Genomic DNA, 23139 nt, shown 5'->3' on the forward strand with positions numbered 1-23139 from the left:
ACCAAGAGATGAATACAATAAGCAGATTCAGATGAATGTAGGTTGCAGTAGGTACTGGGAGATGAAGAAGCTTGCATTGGATAGAGTAGCATGGAGAGCTGCATCAAACCAGTCTCAAGACTGAAGACCACAACAACAACAACAACAACAACAAAGACACCACGTCTCGTCACCAGTAACAATACAGAATATGAATGGTCAGTTTTTTCATGAGCCAACTTATGACGAGCAAGCAGAGATAAACACATGGCCACCAGTTGACTTTTGTGATTTCGGTTTAAAGCATGCGATAATCGTGCACGCGAATTTTTCAACTTTGCCCATTGCATACAAAGGTTGCTCGATGGTGAAATGACTATAGTTTATCACATTTGCCATTTCTCAAGTACACTGACGGGATTATTGTGGATTAATGCGTTTAAACCATCTCCGTCAAACATCAAAGCTCTTCCTGAACGTGGAGAGTCACTAATGTCAAAATGATCCTTCTTAATTAAAGAAAAACCATTTTCTTTCCGTACTCTGCCCAGTGGTATCATCCACATACAGGGCATAAATGTTTCTGGCTGCCTTTGCTGCTGTCACCCTTCTACTGAACTCAAACAGAAGAATGTGTCGGAAATGTTCCGATTTCTCCACTTGGTGCTCTGTTTTCTTGCGTCCACAGCTCCACTCACTATCTCGAAATGATAAAATGACAATACGTAAACCAAATAGCAAGAATGAAATGGAATTAAAAAGTGAGAATCGGTAAATAAACCATTAGCAGGCAAAATACCATCATGCAAAACAAAACAAAAAAGATAAAACTTTTGCACGAAGCTAATGTTTTACTGAGGTGTACCTGCAGCAGAACCATTTGGGAAGTTACAATGATCATACAATGAAAGTTAAGCTCCCGTATTCTGCATTACTTAGTTGACCCAAAGACGAGTGAACATCGTAGCCTCCTGAATTGCACCAACGTTGACAGTGCTCGTGGGTACTCAGCTGCCCCACCATATAAGTGTTATTTTGTTTGAATTCCAAAGCGAGTGTCAGCGGCAACTTGTGTAAGCTTTGTTGATCTAAATTCATGTGCAACTGTTGCACTCTCTGGGTGGTATCACGCAGTAAACGGCTTTTGTCCTGAGATACCTGAGCTGGCACTCAGGTTAAATGTGTGCGTCTCGTAGCCACGTACTTAACTACGTACCGCAACATCGATTTTGATAAATGCATTCAGGATGCCAAATTGTGGCAGAGGGCCAAAACTGACATGTTCTCCTAAATTTTGTGTAATTGTGTTAAGATGTGAAGATGGTTGTAATATTGTTGTTTTTTTCCGTTGTCGCACTCTCAAACTTGTCCCATTGTACCTTTAAATATGATGTGATAGCCTATCGCAACCTGTGCCAAATCTAAATACGTTTGGACCAGCAACCGAAGGAGGTTTTCAGGATGAGGCCTTCGTGTCCGTCATCGGCTTCTGTCCGGTGGTTTTGGTATAGGTTACGAGTTGTAATTCGATTCGTGTTACTGCAGTTCTGTTTGTATTGTCTTTATTCTGCTTATTGGCGGCTACAAACTATTTTGTTAATAGCGATATCTGATTTAATTATTGGAGTGTTTAAATAATTTCGACGTTAAATTGTATGCTTTAAATATTAAATTGTTTGCTTTAAAATATACTTTGATGTTTATTTGTGCTTTAATTAGTAGCGTTTTTCAATATTTGTTTGGCTGTTACGCTACCAGATCATTTCAATGGCGCTTTCAAACGTTTTCTTCTTTATAGTATTTGAAGTTTTGTAGACACTTTTGGTAACCATTTACAAGTGCTTAACCGAATAATTAAAGGTGATCAGGTTACCAGCGCGTGTCTTATATAAATTGTTTGTGTTAAATAAATTTTGTCAAATTATTCTCCTTATTCACTTGGTACACCCGGAGCTCTGCATCCTTAAACCATTTCGAAAATCAGTTGCAAAATAATTGAGACAAGATATCTTTCTGTACTGTGCGAAAAGTGGAACTTGTTTCTAAACAATCGGAATTGTAGGATCCTCCACAGGAGTACTGTAAGAATCCGTTAAATTCCGGTTACACGATGACCCTCACAAATTTAAAGGTTGTCGATAAACTTAAATACCTAGAGGTAACAGTTATGAATAACTTAAACTGCAGCTATTGCACAGAAGATGTTGTGGCGAAGGCGAACCAAGGACTGCATTTTTTTTTTACAGAACTGTTAGTATATGTAATAAATCTATTAGCTACACTATGCTTCTCTTTCCTTTCGTAGCGTGTTGTTGGGCATTGTGGGGTTATTACGAAATGGAACTGACGGTGGACATTTAAAAGTGCACAGAAGAGCAGATCGTTTAGTATAATCACAAAATAATTGCAAAAAGTGATATACCACGAGAGTTTGGGTGGCAACAACAAAAGGCGGCTTTCGTTGCGGCGACGTCTTCTGATGGAATTCCAATAATCAACTGTCTCCTCCGCATGCGAAAATATTTTGTTGACTTCCATTTACAAAGAGAAAAACGACCATCCTAATAAAGAGAAACCAGAGCTCGCCCGGTCAAAGTTTTAATGTTCGTTTTATCCATATGCTATTTGAGAGCGCAACGGGAGAGAAACAGTGTAAGCTGGTTCGATTAACCCGTTGTTAAGCAGTTAAATGTGAAGTGCACTGATGTAGAAGTCGATATAAATATGGAAAATTATTTAGATATAAAACCGATACCGGCCTTGGAGACAAACGAAGAACTTCTTAGCAGCAGGAGAGGTTGTTGATTAATTAAGTAAGTTCCGTGTCAACAGGGCTCTACAAACGTGGGGTCGCTAATAGATGTAGTAAGTTTGGGATAGCCACGCTGAGCACCTTCAGTGAATTGTCTGGAAGCGAGCTTGAAAAATCAATACTTTATTTAATTTCAATGTGTCACGTAAGGTCTATCGTCAACTCTGTTTTGTGTGGCTCAGAACATTATCTCAAAGCACATCAGACGTGATGTTACTGAAATATTGTCGAGTGGGTATTAAACCTTGCTGCTCCTGAATTCTTCATTAGGTCTTGATACTACACGTTTGCACTTAGATGAAGAATAATGGAAGAAACGCCGGCCGGAGTGGCCGAGCGGTTCTAGGCGCTACAGTCTGGAACCGCGCGACCGCTACGGCCGAAAATTCGAATACTACCTCGGGCATGGAGGTGTGTGATGTCCTGAGGTTAGTTAGGTTTAAGTAGTTCTAAGTTCTAGGGGACTGATGCCCTCAGAAAAAAGTCCCATAGTGCTCAGAGCTATTTGAATCATTTGAAGAAAGTACGAAAACACAGAAACTTCGGTTTTGAGAATTATGATTTATAAGTACTGCACGTCTTCTTTCCGGCAAATGTTTAGCTTTTTGCCCAATAAAACATAGTTTAAGACTCAAGACCCGCGTGAATCTCTTTGTAATAAATGCGTGTTACGTGGAATAGTTTCTTCAGCGATTTATGCATCTGCAGCCTTCAGTCTAGAATTCAAGTATAAATTGCTAATTTTGATAGATAAATGGCTTTGGTGGGTGGCAAAGAGACATATTTGCAGCTTTAAAAATTGTTTGTAATCGATTTTAGCCCTTAAACCTATGCCGCTTTCCTTGTAAGATGAAAATGGTGTCTTACACTATATTATGCAGTAGAAAGTATTATCCCGGCATTCACCTGAAGTCATTTATGGAAACAACGAAAATTCTACTTCATAAAGTGAGCATCGTTCGGAGGAACACCGAGAATAGTCATTTATTAACAAATAGTGATGTCAGGAGCTAGGGTTTGTCTACAGCTACCAGAAAACCAAAGAGGAGAAAAATTCGAAACATTAAGGCCAAAGAAAAGCGAAGCTGTTTGTAAGTAGTTCCAACCATCGTGTTATATAAGGAGGTTGTCCAGAAAGTACTTTCAGACCAGTCGCGAAATGGAAACCACAGTGAAAACCAATTTTTTGGAACAGTTAGGTACACCTTCCACCTGCTTCTCTACATAATCGTCGCTCCAACTTCGAGTGTTGTCGTAGTGTTGTATCAACTTTCCAATATCCTCGTCGTAGAAAGCACTCACCTGTGCAGTGGTCTGCAGCTCGCTGTCTGTGGAAAAATTTTGTCATCATAGCCAGCGGTTCTTGTGAGCAGAGATCGGACTCAGGGGGAGCCAATTACGGACTGTATTGTAAGTGATCAAACACTTCTCATCGGAAACGCTCCACTAGCGCCTTCATTGCCCCTGCAGTGCGCGGCCGAGTATTGTCATGAGGAAGGAACTGCTCGACAGTTGTGTTATGTGGGCTGCATGACACAGGCGAAATCTCTAAGGAGGGCCTCATACTTAGTGGGAGACGTTATTCTCTACCCATCTTTACGTGCTTACTGTTAACTCAAAACTGAAAAGAGCGACACGGTACGATCGACGGGCATACTAGAGACACTGTCCAACACATCTGTGCAAAGTTTTACCGGATTTTCCCAGTGGTTTTCTTTTCGCGACCGATCGGAACATACTTTCTGGACAGCCCTCGTATTCTAGAGGCTAGTACTCCTAGATATTCCTTACTAGCGTGGAAGCCGATAATACTGTCTGGTTATGAATGGAATGGCTTTACAGGGTGTCCGCAATGAGACTCCAACATTTTAATACCCTATATGTTTCTCATTTCAGATGGTGGACCTGTGAATCCTGAAGGGGCAGACAGAGCAACTCAACAAGTTTGTTGTGTGCAAATTTGATACGCCAAGTGGCCTTAATGGAGCTGCAATCAGTTGTTTTAGCAATATGGAAGATATGAAGAAGCGTGAACAAGTGGTCTGGTGGTATGCAGAGACAAAATCGGCGACCCAAGTGCAAAGAAACTTTCGTCGAATGGCCCCGTCGTTCAAGACTATAAAGTAGTGGTGTGATCAGTTTTTGGCTACTGGGAGTGCTGCGAAAGGACATGGTGGTGGTACGCCTGGGATCAGTGAACACCATGTGGAACAAGTGCGGCGGTCATTCGTACAAAGTCCACAGAAGTCAGTGCGGCAGACAACACAAGAACTTCGTATGAAACGTTCAACAGTGCACAAAGTGCTTCATCGGCGATTACGTTTGTACGCATATAAAGCGCAGATTGTGCAAGAAATCAAGTATGATGATCGACCAAAGCGAGATGGATTTGCACGTGTCATGTTAGATCGCATTGCCGCGGACGAGACCTTTTTATCACGTGTGGTGTTTACTGACGAGGCAGTCTTTCACGTGTCAGGGGTTGTCAATCGTCACAATGTGCGCGTCTGGGGGTCCGAAAATCCACATGCACCTAGGAAACACATGCGCGACAGTCCGAAACTTAATGTGTGGTGTGGTTTGATGATAAATGGCATTGTTGGGCCGTTTTTCCTTCAGGAGCCGACTGTGGATGGAGCCATCTACTTGGACATGTTGGAACAATTTACGGTGCCTCAGATAACAGACCTCCAGCCAAATGTGATGTTTCAACAGTACGGTACACCACCCCACTGGAGCCTTGATGCCCGAAAATTTTTAATTGACACATTCCCGCAACGATGGACTGGCCGTGGAGGTCCAATTCGCCCGACATAACCCCTCTCGATTTTTTCTTGTGGGGTTATGTGAAAGACAGGGTATACGCTACACCACTAAAGGACCTGCAAGACTTGAAACAGTGCATAAGAATTGTCATTAACTCTGTCACAAAACAGATGCTCGGCACCACATGGCACGAAATCGATTATAGACTTGATATTCTTCGCGCTACCCGTGGCGCCCATGTTCAAGTGTACTGAACCGTCGACCTGCGTCTGACCACTTGATGAGCTGCTGTATGATTTCCCTGTATTTGTTCGTCAATAAATTGTGTTTCCTGTCAGATTTTGGTTAGTTAAAATGTTGGAGTCTCATTGTGGACACCCTGTACTTCTTAACGGAAGACTGAAGTAGCATCATGGAAGTACTTTCATTGGAGACGTACGCGAGAGACCATTTGGCGGCCATATACGTAACACGTATGCAAGAGATGAATAAAAAGAACGGAAACACCAAGAACAAAATCCATGGCCTTCAAAACAGTTTCCAGTCACCTAGGAATCGATAAGTACAGACACCATTTTGTTTTTGAGGGAACTGTTTTCCAGTCTTCCTGCAACGTAGTGACAAGTTCAGATAACGGTTATGGAGGTTTATAGTGATCATGCACCCTTCTCTCCAAAGTAGACCATAAAGGTTCAATACTCTTGAGGGCCAGTGACTGCTGGACAGGAGAGATGTGGAAATTCATCCATGTGCTCACAGAACGAGCCCTGGGTGATGAGACCTGTGGGAACAGAGGCCCTGTCGCCTTGCAACACAGTATCCCCACTGAGGAACAAACACTGCAACATGGCATGGACTCGATCAGCCGAAATGGTCGCTTAATATTTGGCACCAATGCGACTTTTCAGATTAGCCATGGGACCCACGAAATACCAAGATATAGAGGACCATATGATCTCTGAACAGTTGTTACGTTTCGCTCTTGGGACATAAACTTGGCCAGAAGTTGGAAACGGTGTAAAACAAGATTTACCCGACCACGTCACATTCTTCTCTTGCTCCATAGCTGCTATGAGCTTTCACATTACTGGTGTGTGGTTTTGAAATTCCAGCGCTACCTGTAATTCCCAGCTTATGGAGCACCCTTCGTGGTGTTTTGGCGTGATATTCAACCTGCAGTGATTTTTACAGCTGGCGTCCCTCATTTTTAGTCTCAATCCTCCCCAATGACCGTCCGTCACGATCACTCAGGACACACTTTCGTGTATATTATGACTTAGCGGATGATGTTTTCCGCTCTCCTTGTATGCACTACAAATCTTCGAAAGGATAACTGTTCAGACACCAAACACTTCGGCTACCTTGTTACAGAAGCACCCACAGTACGAACACCAACAATTTGACCATGTTCGAATCCATCGAGCTCCGACATAATGCACTCACAACTACACAGAACGCACTTCTGACCACGACTTAACAGTTTCTAGCTATTGAGGACGCTGCTCCGGTGCCGTTAGTGGTCAAATACACTTCACCGTCACTGTTCCACCAGATGTATAACGTTATTTTTCGTGGACACATCCAGGCTTTTGCAATGGAATTTGCTGCTTTGTTTGGGCTCAACCACTCCTTTCTTTTTTCTTGTGTTAGCGTAAAGACACCATATCTCACAACCAGTAACTATACAGAATAAGATCGATCCGGGTTGTTCACTAGCCAACAGCAGTACGAGCAAGCAGAGATGCACACATTACCACCCGCTGACTTTTGTGATTTTGGGTTGGGCTGATATGGGGGGAAGAGACCAAACGGCAAGGTCATCGTTCTCATAGGATTAGGGAAGGAAGTCGGCCGTGCCCTTTCAAAGGAACCATCACGGCATTTGCCTGAAGCGATTTAGGGAAATCACGGGAAACCTGACTCAGGATGGCCGGACGCGGGGCTGAACCGTCGTACTCCCGAATGCGAGTTCAGTGTGCTAACCACTGCGCCACCTCGCTCGGTTGTGATTTTTGCTTAGAATATGCAATAACCACGCACCCAACTTTTTGAACCTTGCCTGTTGCCTGCAAATACCACACGATGGTCAAATGATCACAGTTCATTACGTTTCCCATTTCTCGTGTAAACTGACGTGGATCATTCATGATTTATGCATTTAAACGATCGTCATCAAACACCGAAGACGTTCGTGAACGTGGAGAGTCACTAGCGTCAGAACGATCCTCCTTAAAACGACAAAATCATTCTCTTGCCGTGCTCTGTCTAATGCCATTATCTCCATGCAGGGCACAAATGTTTCTGGCTGCCTCTGCTGCTGTCATCCCTCTACTGAATTCAACACAAGAATGTGTCGGAAATGTTCCGATTTCTCCACTTGGCACTCCATTTTCTAGTGTCCGCAGCTCCACTCACGATCTCCAAATGACAAAATGACAATACGTAAACCAGATATCAACAATGAAATGCAAGCAAAAAGTGATAATCGGTCAATAAATAAAGCCATACCAACATACAAAAACCCTACGAATGCACCAACCTAATTTATTTATTAGCTTCCCAGTAGAACGTTACATGCAAAACAAGTACAAAATATACCATTTTATAGTCTGTAATGGCAACTTTACAGTGCAAAAAGTTATTGAAAAAGAAGTCATAAATTAAGTGTTAACCCTACTTTACGCTCTGGTTAACGAATTATTAGTAGATCGTTTTCTGCAGTAGACGCTATTATTACAATCTAAGCAAAACTTAGCTCGCTGTTCTGTACAACTGCTCTAGACCACTGGTTACAAAATGACGTCATTCTCCGTTTCCTCTAAGGACAAAATGAGCGTACGTTTCTCCGTTGAGGTTGTTGTCATCTTCACTTAATTCTCTAGTCTGTCTCCTTCTCAGCTTCTTGAAGCAAATTAGCCAGTTAGTGTCAAAATGAAACTTGGCATCATAGAAATTGTGACAATTTCAATAGTAAAAGACGAGATTAAAACTGAAGATGGGCGGTGTGATATAATCTAACACGTCTAACTATGACTGCCTGATATTTCATCTAAGATGACACACTAAGGTAAATTGTAAGTTATGAAACAAATACCCCGACTATTAGAAAACAAGCGCATCGTTACTAATCATTCGTAATAGCACAACAAGGGCACCATTGTCAGCAAACCAGAGGTCTCATGCAATAAATACCTGAACCATTGTTAACAATAATGCTTGTTATGAAGGTACTTATGAGCACGCATTATACATGTGTCTATATTACTGGGAATCGCAAAGAGATACCAACTGCAACGCTATTTTATATTTTTTAGAGAAAGCTTTCAGTCTCTTGGCAAGTGTTGTCTACGCAGTAGAAAGGGGGTCACAGTGTGTATCTATCCTAGTCACCGAAGGTGACATTCCATGAAAATAGTGGTGATACTCTGGGTAGCGTCGCAGCATTCACGACCATCTGTCACTTGTTCCCTCCATGTTATTCTTGCAATATGCTTACATGAAATGTGATGAGCTAAGTTCTAGTTTGGCACATGAGGGTGCTCCGTACAGATTTTTGTGGCCACAATAATGTGTTTGTGGTCCCATACTGCTCTGCGGAGTTTAGGGAAACTATTCGCTGTGCCAATTCTTGGGTTTATTTCGTCGTCCACAGTGAGATCTAACTCTACCTAATCGCGGTAGCGCAATTTGTCGGCCACTTTCAAAAAGGAGCCGTGCAGTATTATGGCAGTCATACTTGTGTATCGTTACTCCGTAATCACAGTCTTCAAATCTTTATGGTGATGGGAAGAAGTATTGTGTTGTAGTATAAAATTAAGTATTACTGTATATTGTATAATTTCTGTAAGAATCACCAAAGCCTGAGTTTACATTATACGTAACAGGCTACAGTGGAATGGAATAAATAATAAAATAAAGAAATAGTCTTTTTTTCATTCACGCACATAGAGAAGAGCTTACGCTCAGTAGCAGATTTGTCCATAAGCCTTTGAAGGTCGCCTTCCGTATGTGCTACGGGCCAATACTAATATAAAACATGTGTAAAGTGAGAAAACCGGAAATATTTTATCAAAAAATTTAAAAATGAAACAACACACATTAAATTAGTCATTATTATTTTTAGAAAATGCTAAAGTAGTTTCTGTACCATACGTCACAGTAAGCAGAGGATGAAAACGAGAAAGAAAATTAGGTTCTCTGTTTTATATCCACGAGATAGCTGCAGCTTGCGAAACGAGTGCCTGAGAAATGATCGACCGTCGCAGCTTTCAAGAGGCGGCAGAAAAGGAACTTGAGAAGTTCCGATACGTCCTACTGTTCCGCAAACTTTTTATCCATTTATCAAATTTCCTCACGGTTTGGCGGCAGAATGTAACACAAATAACAGAGTTTCGAGAGAAATGTCGTGAGCTGAACACCACTGCAAACATGATGGATGGCAGTTGTTCGTAGTTAAAATGTACGCAGCGTGCGATTTTGTTGACAGTAACGCCGCTCACATTCCCCACGTGCGTCGGAGGCTTGCCGATGGAAAGGTCCGTCCAAACCACAGTGGTATTATAGATGTTTAATTAATGTTTGTACGGTTACTAGAAAATGGATATCTTTATCACCATGCCTGTGCCATTTAAACAAATTCAATTGTCTGTAATACAACATCTTTACAATTCTGATCCATTCTCTACTGATCTCTCTGTTAACGACACGTTTAGATCCAGTCCTCCTCCTTTTTGAGGTCTAAGAGCAGTTCGTTATAAAAGACAATATTGATTTTTTACAGATAGCATTTTATGTACAATTTTCTCTTATATCAGGAATTTCCGTGTGCTTGATAATTATTGAGGTATTTTTTCACACGATACCTACGTGTTTTAGCTACTCTTACTAAACATTTATTACTTAACATTTCTTACTTAACGTGCTACTCTTACTTACCATTTGTTGGTGTGAAGTGGGACGCAACATAGCACCGTTAGTGTTTGCTTGCATACTCCTGCTAAACGTGTCCAAACGAAAGAATATCTCAAGGCGTACAAACAGATGACACTTCCTGATATCAGTGGAAATCAGACATAAAATACAATAATTTAAAAATCACGACTCAATACCTTGCTCTTAGAGCTATAAAACAAACTACCCTATTATCCTACTGGGGACGTAGGACCTACAGTTTAACATGGAAGCCAGGTCATCATGTAACACAAAGACACACAACATTACATGCTCCCTATGAATAAAATAACTGATTCATTTTTATCTTGTTTGTAATAAAACCACTCTGATTAATTTCAAATAACTGCATAAAGTATTACATACTGTCATGTTGTTTACTTGAAAACTCTGATTACGAGTACAATATCTGGTACCTTGTTCTGATTAGATAGATCAATTTTCCGCCATGTAAGTAATGTGTGAGAAATTGAGTAGAGAGGTGGGGAAGAACTTACTTGTAGCTTAGGGGAAGTTAGCAAAGCTCGGCATTCAACCAGGCTGCGGAGAAAACGTCAGACGGCAGCGCTTAAACCGAGTGGACTTGTATGACACTTCATGACGAAACTGATTTTGACTCACTATTTAAGGTCCAGAGATGCACATTAGTTGGAAGAATGTTGCCACTACAAATCCTCGTTGACGTCGCCAGCCGTATCCGAGTGGCAGTGTGTGACAGTATCTGCAAATACACGTCACGATCAACCTAGCCAACGATACTCTCACTACATTACTTTTGTAAGAGAGCTGGATAAGTGAATCTTAGTCGGTGTTAATATATTAATTAACTGAACTTTTGCAGAACTTTTCTTAGCGTCAGTCGTATTACTATATGAAGCTCCCCACCCGGTCCTTAAGTGGACTCAGTATCAATCATATCAATATTTCCGATTAAAGATGTGTACGTCAAATAGTTTAGAAACACTACTAATTTTTATAGTATAACTCCATCATCCGGTAAACGAAATATTGAACCCCTAGGAAACTGATACTCTCAGATACTGCTGATGTATATTAACCATATGCAAATGTATGTCTGTCATGTTTCTTTCTGGCCTGGAGTGAAATATCTTTTATGGGTCTTGGTTGTTCCTGATATTATGAATGAATCTAGTTGTTGCTTGATGTGATTCATACAAAACGGTGTGTGAGCATTTTCCTATTGATTTCTGCTTGTTTTACGTCTTTAAATCTTAAATATTCCGTCTGAAATATCCAGCATAAACTGTTTAAAATATATAAACTACAATTATATGTAAGCTACCTGGTGTGTCATTGCATCTGTTTCTAATTATGACACCTGGAACTTACCGTAAGTCTCTCTTATAATTGACAGTTAAAGAACGAATGCTAGAAGAAAAGAATGTCTTTACTAGGTGACAATTATTGAACTATATTAAATAAAATTGTTTCCTTTTAGCGACGAAACTCACATTCATTTGGATGGGTTCGTCAATAAGCAAAACTGGAGCATTTGCACGACTGAAAAACCACATTCGATCGAGAAGTCTCTTCACCCTCAACGGGAGACTGTGTGGTGTTCAAATAAGCAAAACTAGAGGATTTGCACGACTGAGAATCCACATTCGATCGACAAGTCTCTTCACCCTCAACGGGTGACTGTGTGGTGTTCAATGTTCAATCACTGAATAATCGGTGCTATATTCCTTGGAAGATGATTTAATCCCTATTATCCAAAGTGATCCTGATTTCGGCAAGATTTAATTCATGCAAGAGGGAGCTCAACTACATCAGTCTTTGATGTCCTGGGTAAGCATTTTGGGGACCGCATTCTGGCTCTGAGGTACTCAGAGGCCACTGGCATGGGCCTCGATTGGTCGCCATATTCTCCGCACCTGAACACATGCCACCCCTTTTTGTGAGCCTATATTAAAGGCAAGGTGTACAGCAATAAGCTCAAAATGATTGCCGAGCTGAAAACATCCATTCAGGAGGTCACAGACAGCATAGATGTTCCGACGCTTCAGCGGATCATGCAGAATTTCTCTATTCATTTGCGTCACATCACAGCCAATGATGGCAGGCGTATCGAACATGTCATAACCTAAATCCGAAAATATGTAGTGACTAATTTACGTTTTTTTCATGTAGTTCAATAATTTTCGCTTGGGAAGTACCAGATGACGAAAAGAACAGACTGCACATCAGTGAAATGGAGACCGTGACGCTGACTTTGATAACGCATGCGATGCATTTTCATCTAGAAGCCAGCGTTACCTGCAACAATAAGAAGAGACGAAAAAATTTACCAAATACAGTTCATGTTAAGTGTGATTGGAATCCGGTTTTAATAGCTCCTATGTAGGCCTTTTTTCCCATTCAGACAGGGAACTTGAAAGTTTCAGGATTATTCAGGTTTTGCTGAAAGGTAACCCTAGTGGGAACTGTTTAAATGATTGAAAATGTTGGCATAATTTTGTTATTCTTACAACATTTATTTTTTATTTAAAACAGAGATAAATTATTCTAAACAAGTTATTGATTGAATACCGTAAACAACTAACATGTGATTCAAGACTACAGTGGACACGGACCCTGGGTGGCAGAGACAGTATAACTAGAGGAGTGAGTTAAGTACTCTGGCCCTAAAAATGTGGATAACGCAATCTGAATTGATCTGACGCTGAGCAGACTTTGATTGATCAAATCTACTGTAGTTTCTCTACATAGGTGCAGGTCAGAGCAAGTGGCGATTGAGATCTGTACGTCCTGACAATGCCGGAGCGGCAGTACGTTACCCTGTTTGCTTCCACGGCGACGTAACTTGCAGCTGGCGAGATGTGTGCAGCGGAGGTGAGACGTGGACGCGGCACCTGGGACTCGATCGCGGCCACGAAAGAAATGCAAAAATCTCACGGTCTAGCGATCAGGCAGACGGATGGCAATTTACTCACTACCAGAGCCTTGAAATCACGGTAGATTTCAGTGTGTGACACACGCGTTCGCTGGTCATACCAAGGTTCACTTATATGACAGAGCGCACACGGATGCCAAACATCAAGACTGTTTGAAGTCACACTGTTGGTAAGGTAAGAACTTCACCACCGGCTCCCCAGGCTAAACTGCTCGCAAGTGAAGTCAGCCTCAGTACAGGTCCCAGGTACCAACCACACATGCCAGAAACTCGACCAGAAGTGCTTCCACACCAAATTCCGACACTGTGTGCCCCGCACCTCTCCAGAAAAAAAGAACAAAAAAATGCGTTTTCCCAGAAAGTGCACGAACAACACTACCTTCACCCTACCTTGAGCCAATAACAAGACTTTAGAGGTGCTGAATCTTCCCTCCGACATGACAGCACAAATTCATGTCGAACCAGGCAAAGAGTTAAGAAACCTGTGTCTCTGAAAAAAAAAAGAAGAAAGAAACCGCCAATTACTAGCATTTTAAGTTTTCGCAGAGGGGTAAGAGATGTTTTTCTCTGAAGTTGTGTCTCTTCCCACAGCGACAAGCTAATAGATACAATCTCAAAGATCTTTATCTAAATCACCTGTGCCTTGGAGCTTGTTAGTCCTAGCTATGAGGTGTAATAAAGATTCTATCCACAAACGTTTATCAGACGCAGAATTTTTCGTGTACAGTTAAGGCGGCTGGGGTGAGTGGTTCACTGGCCTATTTGCATTTTTGGCAAACACAAAAACTTGTGAATTTTTATTATGCTTGGCTCTGCACACAATGTCCGGTTTACAACTCTACTGTGTAGATGTGTTCCTTCAGACCTTCACCCCGGGTCAGGCCTTCTGCTGGCACCATGGCAGGTATTGTGGCATTGTTCTGCTGGAGACTTGTCTCGATGAGAGGCTGCCTTGTCTGCCCTGTATGGCTGTGGGCCTGTCCGGAAAGATTTACTAAGGGATGGGCTCACCGCCAATTGCTTTCATTCCTAACATGCCATTTCTACGAACTAAGAACCATAAAAATATCTCATGCTTTTAGTGCCCTATGAGACTCCATCAATCTCTGCTCAGGCCATTCTTGTTTGCTTTTGTCTTCTTTTTCTCTTCAGAAAATCTCTTCATTCTGCGATTATAAGGACGAAATCCACCAAATGCAATAGTGACCTTTATCAAAAGCAAGACCAAACAACTCATTCAAAGCCTGATTGGACAGACTGCTTTAATAGCATGTATACACGAAAATGTTACAGATCTTATTTTTAATGATGGAACTGAGACGTATTATCCCAAATATATGTGCTCTGGGTTATCATTTCTGTTCACCAACTAACTTGCATGCTACATTTTCTTGTTCTTTTATCAAGGTCTCTTCAGAGTCCAGTGCTTTATTTGTGGTCTTAACTGCGATACATTCCTTTTTCTTCATGAGAGCGATCTGAGACGATACCACATTTTTTGGAAATGAGAAAGAATCTTTTATTTGCAGAATAACATCAAAGCAAATAAAATGAGGTTTTCACACTGCAGTGGAGTATGCGCTGATATGAGCTTTCCTGGTAGATTAAAACTGTGTGTCGGACTGAGACTCGGACTCAGGACCTTTGCCTTTCACGGGCAAGTGCTCTATCATCTTAGCTACCCAAACGCGACTCACAGCCCGTCCTCACTGCTATACTTCCGCCTGTAACTTCGTCTCCCACCTTCCAAACTTCACAGGAAAGTTTAATATCAACGCACACTCCGCTGCAGAGTGAAAATCTCATTCTGGAAACATTCCCCTGGATGTGGTTAAGCCAAGTCTCCGCAATGTCCTTTCTTCCAGGAGTGCTAGTTCTGCAAGTTTCGCAGGAGAGCTTCTGTGAAGTTTGGAAGGTAGGTGACGAAGGTACTGGCGGAAGTAAGGCTGTGAGGAGGGGGGGGGGGGGGGCGTGAGTCGTGCTTCGGTAGCTCAGTTGGTAGAGCATTATCCAAGAAAGGCAAAGTTCCCGAGTTCGAGTCTCCGTCCGGAACACAGGTTTTATCTGTCAGGAGAGTTTCACCAAAGTAAATATCTTACTCCGGATCGGTCCCCCCTATCTTCTCCCTCATCGCTTGCCTCACTAATATTAAAGTTTCTTTCTTTGTATGGAATACATTGAGCAAAGACCAGAGTAACATACGTGAATGGCATTAGGTCTGTCTCGAGAAATGAAATGCAGCTGCAAGCAGTTGCTTCGAAGGAAACCAGGAAATTTCAGTACCTCAGCACATGGACATTCTAGCGGATTCTGTAGGCCACCAGAGAGAGAAAACGTCGAGTGAAGGGAGTCTGTCTAACTTAAGAATTCATTCTAGTAACAGTAAGATATGAAATGTGTAATTAATATTGTAGTCGTTGACTAAAATGTGGAAGTTGTATACAGAAAGGTTCCATTTTTGCGCTAAATTAGTTCTTTACTGCTTCCTGCATAAAAGACTGAAATTTATGTAATGCAGAGCCGCATTAAATTGAAAAATGGAAAGCATAAACACTGGTTAAAAAATTAAGGTTCAAAGCGGGATCCACAGTATATATCAAAATTTTCAGTGTAGTTAGAGGATACAGATGGTAAAGGAGTGGCAGCAGCAAGCTTAAGTACAACTCCTCCTTTACGACTCCTCGTGAATGCAAATTTAGATGAAATACAGCCTGCAGAGGCGAACATAAGAGCCCCCACAGAATCCTTTTCCCATTTTTTGTATATAAAAAACTCCTAACCAAAGAACGCAAAAGAAGCACTGTGAGCCTTTATAACCAGTAATTCGGACCATACGAACACCATCTAGGCTATGAGGACGTCGGTACATACACCGATGTGCCAAAGTGTTAAGACAACCTTCTCAATAACGCGTTAACTCACCTTTGGAACGCTACATTGCAGCTACTTTGCGTTGCACGAATTCGGGTAGTCCATAGCAAGTTTTCAGAGGTATGTGCTATCACAGGTCTATGCACAGGTTATGTAATGTCCGTAAGCTCGTGCCGATGGTTTGTGGGCGCGGAATTGGCTCCAGACAGGTGTGTTGCATCGGGTTCAGATCGAATTTGGTAGCCAGTGCACTATGCACCTCAAAGCAATATAGCACGATTCTGGCGTTGTTACATGAACCGTTATCGTGCTAGAAGATACCATCGCTTTAAGGGAAGACATCAAGGATGAAGGTATTCTAGTGGCCTGCAATAATGTTCAGATAGTCGATAGCTGTCATGGAACTGCCATGGTGCCTTCGACTACTAGCACAAGTCCCAAGGGAGAGCAGGTGAACATCTCCCAGCGCAATAGTGCCCCCGTGACGCAGTACATATTTCGAGCATTAGATCGCCTGGAGGACAGCATATCCGGACATCGCCATCTACCTGGTGTAACATGAAGCGTGATTCACCCTACCAGACGACACTTGTCTAATGACACACAGGTGCAATCTCGATGATCCCGTGCCCACGTGCCCACTGAAATAGTAATTAACGGTGCCGTTGGACCAAGATGGGAACACGCAAGGGTTGTCTGCTGCTGAGCCCAACATTCAACAACGTGAACTGAACAGGGTGCTCCGATGCATTAGGATGGTCCTATTTCGTCGCTGTCGTTCTTCGCAGAACGAGTAGGCCTCCACCTTCCACGTCGAGTATAGAGGCGTGGATATCCAACACCCTGTCACCTACTTTTCGTTTTACCTTCCTTCAACCATTTTCCATAGATACACACTCACTCGCTACAACGATTCCTCATTTGTCTTGTATACTTTCCTTGCTGTGTCACTAGGCGGCATTCAGTCATGCTGGGGGGCAGTGGGGAGTGGTGCAATTTTAGCTAAAGGATATTCCGCTGAGTAGTAGCTTCTCTAGCTAGTATCCCATGCGAGAAAACCACCTGCTACTTTACCTGACTCTAAGTACAAGCTATTTAGGGAAAAATTTCAACTAAGATAAACATTCAAAAAATAAAAGTTAAAATATAGATCATAAATTAAAATCATATCCTTTGTTGCATGTACCTTAAGTAATTGGTCTACGCACGGCTCTGTTTCAAATAGGTCGATGATGTCGTATGGACAAGCCGCACACCTCATGCCGAGCAGCTAACTCGCTAACTATAGCTGTGATCCTGCAGTCAAATAGTCTATGCACTGGATGGAATAGCGAATTAGCAAAATAAACAGAAATATTAAACAAAAGACAAATGGGGAATTTATAAAAAGGCTACTATTCTATCGTCAGTAACTGATGTAGACGTCATCAGAGAGTTCTGTTTAATAATGTTTATTCAAGAAAGTAAATCTGAGGTATACAGAAAGTGGTACTACGATAACCATTGTCTTACAGACAGAAAACAAACGTTGCATGTCACTACCCGCTTATTGAGTTCGGACGAGGACGGACTGAGCGAGTGGGGAATGAAAATCATTCGTCACAAGAACAGTACTAAATTACATTTATTTTAAAATGCGGGTTCACTTAAAAATCTGAAACACGTAAGATTCAAGACAATAATTTCATGTTTGAGCGAAACAACAGCAACTAGATTAATTAAGACCCAAAAGATTATAGGAGAAATCTGTTACATTTAAACTGAACAGTAAATCTCAAGAGCAGCAAAGGCTCAATAGTAAATTAGTCAACCTCGGGAACACAAAAAACAGATTAAACAGCAACCAATAAAGCATACTTTGAAGTCAAATTTCAAAATTATTAAAAGACCTAAAATCTGGCATGAAATTCCCAGAGCAACTCCGGAAGCCATCGAGCTTAAAGAACATCGCCTTTGATGTCAGCACGATACGGGACGCCTTATAGTAGCCTACCAGAGCACATCAGATTAGCTGCCTCTGAAACGCACGTACAATGCAATTTTAAAGATAAGAGGAAATATTTACTCGCGAAACAGTTCACGGCTAGTTACGTAAAGAAATATATCTCTGTCAATGGTAATCCAAGCAAAGGGAGCAGTGTACTAAATAAGCCACAGACAGAACTCTTCCCGTAGACCTGGCATGTAATGGCTACCGGCAATTGCTGAGCAAACTCTGCCCGTGCAGGCTGTCACAAGCAAGTAGTGAAATCCAAAAGCTAAGGCACAAAGATCGTCGGTAAGACTCATTAACTTTACAGGCCAACAAATACATTAATAAACACATACAAGGGTCACTCCAAAAGAAATGCACACTATTTTTTTAAATCCCTCTTTTATTCTACATGTTTGGAAGTTTTACAGTGTGTAGATACATCCTTTAGGAACAATATTTTCATTTCTCCACATAATTTCCATCCCTCTCAACTGCCTTACGCCATCTTGGAACCAACGCCCGTATACCCGCACGGTAAAATTCTGGATCAACCTGTTGGAGCCACTGTTTGGCAGCGTGCTCAAGGGAATCATCATCTTCAAACCTTATTCCACGAAGAGAGTCTTTCAGTTTCCCAAAGAGATGATAGTCACATGGAGCCAGGTCAGGACTGTAAGGCGGGTGTTTCAGTGTTGTCCATCCGTGTTTTGTGATCGCTTCCACAGTTTTTTGACTGACATGTGGCCGTGCATTGTAGTGCAAAAGCAAAATATCCTGCTTTTGCTGATGTGGTCGAACACGACTCAGTCGAGCTTGAAGTTTCTTCAGTGTCGTCGCATATGCATCAGAATTTATGGTGGTTCCACTTGGCATGATGTCCACAAGCAAGGGTCCTTCGAAATCGGAAAAGAGCGTAGCTGTAACTTGTCCAGCAGAACGTGTGGTTTTGAATTGTTTTTCTTGGGTGAATTTGCATGATGCCACTCCACTGATTGCCTCTTCGTCTCTGGTGAAAAATGATGGAGCCATGCTTCATCACCTGTCACAATACTTCCAAGAAATTCATCTCTACCATTCTCGTACTGTTCCAAAAGTTCGCTGCATTCCGTTTTTCTTGGTTCTGCAAAAACTTCCTTTCCCTATCTCAAGGTAGCGTGACAATTCGTTCAGTGTGATGCGTCTGTCAGCAGTCACCAATTCGTTAACTCTCTGCCCATCGTCTGGAGTGTGTGTGGTACGAGGCCTGCCGCTGCGAGGACAGTCCTCAATATTGCCGTGCCCAATTTCATAACGGAACCTGCTTGCCCATCGACTAACTGTACAGCAATCGACAGCAGCATCTTTATACACCTTTTTCAACCTCTTGTGGATGTTTCCCACTGCCTCGTTTTAACAGCACAGGAATTCTATGACAGCACGTTGCTTCTGAAGAACGTCAAGGGTAGGAGCCATCTTGAAGACATGCTGTGACGGCGCCACTCACGGGAACAGGTTGAACTAAGTTTGAAAACAAGCGCGAAGGATTTATCTACACACTGAAAAGCTTTCACAAATGCAGAATTAAAACTGTATTTTTATAAAAATAGTGTGCATTTCTTTTGGAGTGACCCTCGTATATGAAGACGAAAGTATTAAATAAACAACAAGTATACACATCAGGAAGATATTCCTCGCGGAGGACTGAACTTAGATAAAACGAGAAGACAGGTTGCAGTCGTAAAGTGACAGTCTGACACGGTAAAGTTCACTTGGAAAACGCGCTAAGCTAGCAAGCGTGCTCTAGGGAAACGCATTAGACTGGGACGCATATGCAAACAGCACTAGGGAAGACACCACAGGACAGTAGAATTCTAGTAAAGCGTTCCAAAACTTGATCACCCGGTTTCTTTAATAGAGACTCGTCAGGAGACTGTTTCCTACGGCAAGATGTCAAGTGCTCTCGGCCCTGGAAATGAACGCCGGCTGTAGAATGCACCCCTCAGGCCGCAGTGATTCGTTTGTTGACAACGGACGTCTCACGGCCCCACGTGATCACGCCTCACTGATCCCGTAACCCGCTTATCTCCACTTTCCGCCAAATCACGTCCCGCGTGCCCAACACACCAGCACAGAAAGGAAGTCAGGACCTCTAAAACAGCCAGCATCCGACACTACCCTGCACCACGTATCAGCCACAGGGTAGCTTTCTGCTGACACCACCACACTGCTTGCCGCTTAAGCTTCGAGAGAGCTAGAGTCAGAGCCTCAGTTCATCACTCGTGCTCGCCCCCTGGCCAAAGATATGCAAACTCGCAAGCCAAGGGTGACTTATCGACTCGCGACACGCACCAGTAACTTTGTTAAATGCAATAAAGTTGCTTTGAGAGCGTAACGAGAATGGTAGCAAAATGCGCAAACTATATAGTCATTCGAGACACGAGTAGAAGTAAGTCCATGTCGTGATCACAAGACACGAAATATTCGCCATCTCAAAATAATACAGAATTCAGTATGACAATTTGCAGGATAACACGAGACATTTAATAATAGAAACTCATACTCTATTATCGGGTCCTAATGCAAGTGGATAAGTTAGAGTTCTTGACTGGAGCACATCCCGACCTCGTGAAAATTCATCGCCCTTAAGAAATTAAAGAGTCTCTCACCAAGACGACCGATAAACACGCATTACCAAATGCAGATCTGCCTTGTTCTCAATCAAACACGAACATTTTTCAAGATCTAACGTAAAAGTGTCTTCTTCAAGATCTCTACGTTATGCTCACCACTTGAAAAGCGGCTGCCTCCACTTGACTGCAGCAGTGTTCGGTCACTGTCTCCTTCTGCATTGGCTGAAGGCCATGTCCGTCTAAAATACATCTTTCTTATATCCTACAGAAGCGCTTATGACACAAACTGACCACTTTCAGCATTAAATACGATGACTGTCCAGAAAGTAAATTCCGATCGGTCGCGAAATGGAAACCACTGGGCAGTGTCTCTAGTATGGACGTCTATCGTGTCGCGTCGCTCTTTTCAGTTTTGAGTGAACAGTGAGCACTTAAAGATGCGTAAGGAATAGCGTCTCCCACCAAGTATGAGGGCCTGGTTAGAGATTTCGCCTGTGTCATGCAGCCCACATAACACAATTGTCGAGCAGTTCCTTCCTCATGCCAATTCTTGGCCACACACTGGAGGGGCGATGAAGACGCTCCTGCAGCGTTTCCGATGAGAAGTGTTTGATCACCCACAACACAGTCCGTAATTGGCTCCCCCTGAGTCTCATCTCTGGTCACAAGAACCGCTGACTATGAAGACAAAAAGTTTTCACAGATAACGAGCTGCAGACCAGTGCAGATAACTGGCCGAAATCACAACCCTTTGCTTTCTATGACTAGGATATTGGAAAGTTGATACAATACTACGACGAAACTCAAAGTTGGAGCGGCGACTATGTATAGAAGTAGGTGGAAGGCGTACCTAACTGTTGCAAATAAAACGTTTCTGGTTTTCACTGTGGTTTTCATTTCGCGAACTTACTTTCTGGTCAACCCTCGTACATACATTTAAATAAAGAAATGTTAAAACATGCAGTCACTGTCAGGCCATAAACAATAAATATAAATGAATGTCTGTTCATGCCAGCATTCTTGCACTAGTGCACTCACTTTATGCGGCAAGAAACTGTCGTTAAATATTGTTTAAACAGTTACCTATGTCTGCTTGATAGAAGCACAATTCGTACTGTTTTCAATGGTGGTGTTAGCCAATACATGCGACTGACCACTTCCTAAATTACCAAATTTTTCAATACCAATTGTAATCGATTTTTTAATATCAAATGTGATCAATATTTAAATAAAGTTACTCACAAAACAGCAAAATATTCATTAAAAATTACACAAATATGACATGGCATGAGCTATTGATGCTGCATTAATTTGCTGTGTTCTTATGGAGGATACGATGTTCTGATAAACATTTGCGTAATGAAAAGGAAATAAAAACGTAACAAACCAACCAATACAATAGGTACAGGCACTTAGCTTTCAGGGATGATAGCTGTGTTGCAATGCTATCGTTTCAGATAACGTCTGGTGAAACCGCATGAAGTATATAAAAGTTGTTAATTCTAAAGTTAACTGTATGTCAATAAGTTTTGTGAAGGACATGCCCGTCAAAAATATATCTTTCTTATCTTCTACAGAGGCGCTTATGACACAAACTGACGACTTCCCAGGACATTGAATTCATGTTGTTTCACTGCATGCGCCTCATTTATCTGAGATCGTCAACGTATTTAGATTTCCTTTATTATGTAACTGTTATTATAGATTATCTAAGGGCTGTAAGAAGGCATATTTCAGCCGTCTTACACTCCACCAGTTCTGGTGAACTGTTTGTTCTTCTACTAAGCGACAGACCATCATCCAAATTCCCTGCACTGGGGATTTTCCAGTTTCTGGCCACGCTGGCCGCCTTGGTACAGGGGCAGGACCATACGGAAGGTTTTGCTGCACGGGCCACGCCGATCCTGGGCCCACCGTACAAAACAAATTTTTCTTACCTCCTAACAATTCTAGGCGGCCAAATAACTCGCATACATACACAGAAAATTACAGTGATCACAATTGTTTGGCTCCCCAGTGTACAGAGAATTGATACAAACATGAGACTCACAAAGCAAATCCTAAACGTAGCTGTATTGATGAAAAGATGTAGCAACTGAGTAACATGAAGATATAAAAGAATTTGCAGTTTTGCCGTGCTGGACACAGCACCATTCCGTCGGCGCCCGCTACGCAATCACGACGGATATCACATTTGGCGAGCTTCGCAATGGATACAGCGGAAGACGTCTTCGGCAATCAGTAAAGAGGCGTGGACGTCCAA

The sequence above is a fragment of the Schistocerca gregaria genome, chromosome 5 (assembly GCF_023897955.1).
Source record: "Schistocerca gregaria isolate iqSchGreg1 chromosome 5, iqSchGreg1.2, whole genome shotgun sequence".
Classification (NCBI taxonomy): domain Eukaryota; kingdom Metazoa; phylum Arthropoda; class Insecta; order Orthoptera; family Acrididae; genus Schistocerca; species Schistocerca gregaria.